Source organism: Xiphophorus couchianus, chromosome 19, assembly GCF_001444195.1.
Source record: "Xiphophorus couchianus chromosome 19, X_couchianus-1.0, whole genome shotgun sequence".
In the NCBI taxonomy this organism is placed as follows: Eukaryota; Metazoa; Chordata; class Actinopteri; order Cyprinodontiformes; family Poeciliidae; genus Xiphophorus; species Xiphophorus couchianus.
In genome coordinates, this window is record NC_040246.1 from 4,258,896 (window position 1) to 4,264,752 (window position 5,857).

Below are 5,857 nucleotides of genomic sequence, written 5' to 3' on the forward strand. Positions count from 1 at the left end.
GGCAGTGGACCGACCGAGGGAAAAAAACTCTCTGCTCTAGCACTGGCAGAAGAGCAAAACGCGCAAGGAGAGGGAGAAGGGGCGGAGAGACAGCGAGGCACCGCAGGACAAAAAAAACGATGTGGGGAAAAACTATCGGCTCTGGCACTTGCAGAGCACAAGCACAACGACAGGGAGGCGGAGAGACAGCGATATACTGTAGAAAAAAACCCGGCTCCCAAATAGGATCCTAAAACGGCTCCCATTGTGGAGCCGGTTCCAAACGTTCACTTCAAAGAGCCGGCTCTTAAAGCCGGATCGTTCGCGACCGACACATCACTACTCCTTAGATAATAATATACACTGGAGCAGAAGCATCGTGTCCGGTGTTTGTCAGATCGTCATTAGCACGAACTGACGGCTATATCTATCGAACAAGTATACACTCAGATACACCATATGATTTTATTTAATCAGCAACATAGAATCATGACGTATATCGTCATACACGTTGCTATTAACAGCTGTGTGACATCCTGACTTAGCGGTTAAGAAGGTTAATGAGTTTTACATGGGCGTGTGTTGTAATTGACTGCAGCTGCAGCTAGACCAGGGGTGGGCAATCCTGGTCCTCGAGGGCCGGTGTCCTGCAAATCTTAGATGTCTCCCTGGTCCAACACACTTGAATCCAATAACTGAATCACCTCCTAAGTGCAGTCAAGTTCTCCAGAGTCCTGCTAATGACCTCATTATTTGACTCAGGTGTGCTGAAGTAGAGATGCATCTAAAAGTTGCAGGAGACCGGCCCTCGAGGCCTGGAGTTGCCCACCCCTGAGCTAGACCCTGCTTTAAATACACCTTGAAACAACGACAATGCATGTATGTCTGTCTAGTTATCATTTAAAACAATTTAATGATTTAATGACAATATTTTCGTCACAACCTTTCGTGTATGCTGAACTGACAGCTCCTCTGACTGTCGGACTTCTTATTGCGCATGCGCAAGCATGGTACTCACTGCACGGTATCATAATCTAATAGAACACCGGTTCTTTTATTAAAATATTCCTTCTTCTGGTATGAGTATATATAAACACACCCTGTGGGTTGTAAATTAGTTTATTAACTTTCAGAAAGCTTGTGAGGTTTTTTTTTTCTGACGCTCCGAATGTTAACAAACTCTTTATTAGTTACCATACTGGTGTTTCAGGTTTGATATCATGGCGTGTTTGTAAGCTAACTTACATAACGATATACGCTGGAGCAGAAGCACTGTGTCCGACGCTTATATTAAAATATTCCCCTTCTTCAGGGCGTTTACAATCACACATTTCACATATGTGGAAATAATATGTGAAGTTGTGAATCTCGTGGCTTTCTACCACCAAGCGTTCTAGGTCCACACTTGATTTTCACAAGTGAAATTTATGGGATTTTTTAAATTATCAATTTCCACTGGTGTCCTTTATAGTTTTTCTTTTTTTCATTTAACCTTTTCATTTCATCATTGTCTGTTTCACTTGGTTTCGATTCTATTTTCTCCTGGTTTTGTTCAACTACGTGAGCTGGCAATTACTCTACTACTCACTAGAGGCAGTGTAGCACGTGTTAAAAGATATTTACTCCATAAGGCCTTGGTCTGAATATCTGAAATGAAAAATTGCGGATCTATCTCTGATGTAAAATGTCAAACTTCCAAACAGAGGTAAATATTGGCTCTACCTCCAGGTGCAGAAAACCCTGCGCTTTTACTTGACAGCTGAAGTGAACTTTTCGAAAGGTCAGAAGTCTATTCTCAGATAAATACGCAGTCATCCAAAAACATTCGTATCTATTTAAAATTTTGCTAAGCTGTAGTGGATTTTATTGGGGTTTGGTTTGACCCACAAACACTAAGTGGTGCATAACTATTAAGGAATCATGCTTTTCTCATTTATTTTTTTTAAGTAAAGAAGAAAATCACCCACACAACATGAAGCAAATTTATTTACTAATTAGGTGACTTCTCAAGGCAGTTAGTTTTATTTAAGGGTGTCAGGGTGAATTGGGGTCGAATATAACAGACACGTTTTTCATATTTTCATTTGTTAAACTTTTGAAACCATGTAACCTCACTAAAAAATATGAGGATACCACGACATCTGTAAAATGAATTCACAACAGTCTGTTGAGTTTTTCTCTGCACCATGTCTCCCAATAAGTCAACATTTTCTTTTATAGCTAATGAACTGGTAGATATTTAATCAGGTATTTTTTTGTTTTGCTTTTACAGAAAGTTAATTGGTGGGTAATTTGAAAAATGCTGTTCTAAAATGAAAAATATTGAAATAAACAGTATACAAAATCTCTCTCTTTTTTTTTTTTTTTTACTGAGGACCATTTCTTGTGTAATCATATGTTTGGTTTAAAGGAAAAGAAAAAAAACCCCAGGGGTAATTAAATCTTCAGTAAAACTATTATCAGAGATGTTAGCATAACTCAGAGAGCTACAGCTGTTCATCATGAAACAGACAACAAAAAGCATAAAAAGTTTTAATTCACTCCATTTTGACAAGTATAATTCAAATGATTGCCAACAGTAAATACAGTGTAATGACCTGAAAATAGCTTGGTTACTAATGGTAACAGAAGCACTTCTCTTATTATATAACAGAGATAGACTTTCAGAATCTAAATATTTAGCAAACTGATATAAACCAGAAAGTCTTACAGTTATAGCCTTCTGTCTACTGTAATACTGTAACACATATAGATACAATCTGAATACCAAAATATGATACACAATTCATACATTCACAAAACAAATGTAGGTCAAATTACTTATAGTCATACCTAGCTCTGACATAAGAGGTATTATTATAAAAGATACAAATTTTTCACTTGATCTGCATGTATTTCAAGACCATAGAAATGTGTCGAACGTATAAAAGACAAAGTTTTAATGAAAATGTGGCACTTGAAGTTGTCCTCTGCTACATTCATGATACAGTCTTGTGGGACAGATAAATAAATATAAATTTTTCAAAATGAATAAATAAATTAAAAAGTTCACTTAAGCAATAGTTTGACCTTAAGCAATAGTTTGACCTTTTGGGTTAATTTTACATGACAAAATATGCCTTTGTGCACATTAAAGGAGGAATAACATCCACTAGCTAGCTTAGCATCTCTTGGCTTAGCATAAAACTAGACAGACCTCGCTCAAAGGTTACAAAACAAATCCACATACGTTTTCTAATTAAAACATCCAAGTGTTAAAAATGTTAGTTTTTTGCCTAGTCATATTTAGCTACATAAAGGCCAGGCTGTGATCAAACAAAAGAGAAGTCACACATCAACGTCATGTGATTAGTAATTATGCAACAAAATACAATCGGTGCAACTGAAAACTAAACTCAGTAAATATTGTGTTAAATTTTTTTGTGCAAATACAGTGCTGTGAAAAAGTAATTTGCGGGACCACAGATTTCTAATCTTTTTTACTTAAATCTAGATCAAACAAATGTAATATCTGACAGTCATGAACAGAACAAAACCAAAAAGGAGTTCATTTTCCTTTATTAAAGATAAAAATCCATCTAAACACACCTGGCCTGATGTGAAAAAAGAGAGATTGCTCACATCATGAAGTAGCTATTATTAACCGCATTTCCAGCGTTAGTTTATCTAGGAAAATATAGGGATTACTGCCAAACCGTTAGTCTCAAGAAATCACCATAGAACTTGATTGAAGTACGCTGAAAGGCTTCAGTATTCTAAACACTGACGGCGTAAACTTAAAACTTCAAGAACAGATGGGAAATCAATGGCAATGACACCTAGCAGTCTGGAAAATGCTACAAAGCAATTTATAAGACATTGAAAATGAAAGGCATTATTCACAAATGGTCAAAACGGGACATTGTTGAATCTTCCCAGGACTGGGTTCAAGAACAGACAGGTCACAAAAGAGCCAAGAAGTTTAGATTAGTTTTCATGGGACAGAGCCAAAGCAAAATTGGCATCCAGGGCAGAGTTCTAAGACCAGAACCAAAATGACCACATGGCCCTGTCTCATGTTTCCCAATCAACCTCCCAGTGATCCCCAAGAAGACATATGGGAAATTATTCTGTCGACTGTTGAGACAGCAGTGGAGCTTTGTGGAAAGTGTCCCATTACATCCGGAGCAAAACTAACACATCATTACAGAAAAACGACATGATACCAGCAGTGAAACACGGTGCTGGCAGTGTAACGCTCTGGGCCTGCTCTGCTGGATTTAGGGTTTCTCAGCACTGTACATTCAATTTCAACATTCACAATTGGCAACAACAACAAGCAACCTATCTTGCAGCTGTCACAGCTGTCGTTTCTGCTGAGCCATTGTGTGTTTTTGCCCTTTCGTGCAGTAATTTTGTAATTGATTTTTTTGATTACCAAGTGGAGCTATATGCCATGGGGCAATTTGTCATTTTCTAGCAACCAAAGTAGACATTTTTGGACACTATGACACAAATGTCAGTCAATATGTAATGTGGTTTTATGACTTCATTATTTAATATATTCCCACAACAGGTCAGCCATAGTTGTTGGATTAATCAGGGACATAATATGACATAATTCAATGGAATCATCTGGTCCAATTAGAGATCAGAAATGATATACATAAAAATAGATTTTAGAATCTTTAGAAAATAATGTTATTAAATTATAAGTGGGGCTGCACAGTGGCGCAGTTGGTAGCACTGTTGCCTTGCAGCAAGAAGGTCCTGGGTTCGATTCCCGGCCGGGGTCTTTCTGCATGGAGTTTGCATGTTCTCCCTGTGCATGCGTGGGTTCTCTCCGGGTACTCCGGCTTCCTCCCACAGTCCAAAAACATGACTGTTAGGTTAATTGGTCTATCTAAATTCTCCCTAGGTGTGTGTTTGTGTGTGAATGGTTGTTTGTCCTGTATGTCTTTGTGTTGCCCTGCGACAGACTGGCGACCTGTCCAGGGTGTACCCCGCCTCCCGCCTGGAACGTAGCTGGAGGTAGGCACCAGCAACCCTCCCGACCCCATTAGGGACAAGGGTGCGCAGAAAATGGATGGATGGATGGAAATTATAAGTGACCATTTTATAACTATTTATCATAAAAATAATTAGGAAAAAAACTGAACTGATACGCAACAGCTGGAGTATATAAGGGAAAATAATAGCAATATGTGGGTGCAAAATGAATGTATGTGTTGATGAAACAGAACCATTGTTAATAATTAGAGATAGATTTTATAAACAAATCCCTGAAAGTGAGAGTGAGAGAAAATACATTTTGGTAATGAAGTCAGAAAAACTTGAGGAAAATGTTTTGTAGGAAAAAAAAAGCCTGAAATGGGAGTTGATTGGAGCCACAGATTGCGGCCATTTTGGTGAAGAAACTTTTATACGTCTGGTTTTATGCTAAGCTAGTGTAGAACTTGTGTAGCCTGGCTGCACTGTTCTTCAGCTTAAACTTCTACAAGCATCTTTTTCTTCATCTCATCTAATTCTACAATAACATAAATGAGACAATCTAAAACCCAACAGCTGCTTATATCCTCCTCTTATCTGATGAAAGACAGCAGTTACAAAGTGTAACCACAAGACACATTTTCCTTAGCGTACTGTCAAAGTGAATAGTCTTATACTGAAACTATTCTTAGACTGGTTAAAAATCTGTTTTCAAATAAATAAATGTACATGTATCCATTGGCAATCTTATTCAATTGTCAAGTAAAGGCAGAATCTACTTAAGTGTAAAATATTACATCAGAAATATACAGCGTGTTTGCAAGATCTTTCACTACTGCATATGGCGGATTTAATTCTTATAAAATGTAGGAACTTAAGTAAAAGGTATCGAGTGAAAACGACCACAGAG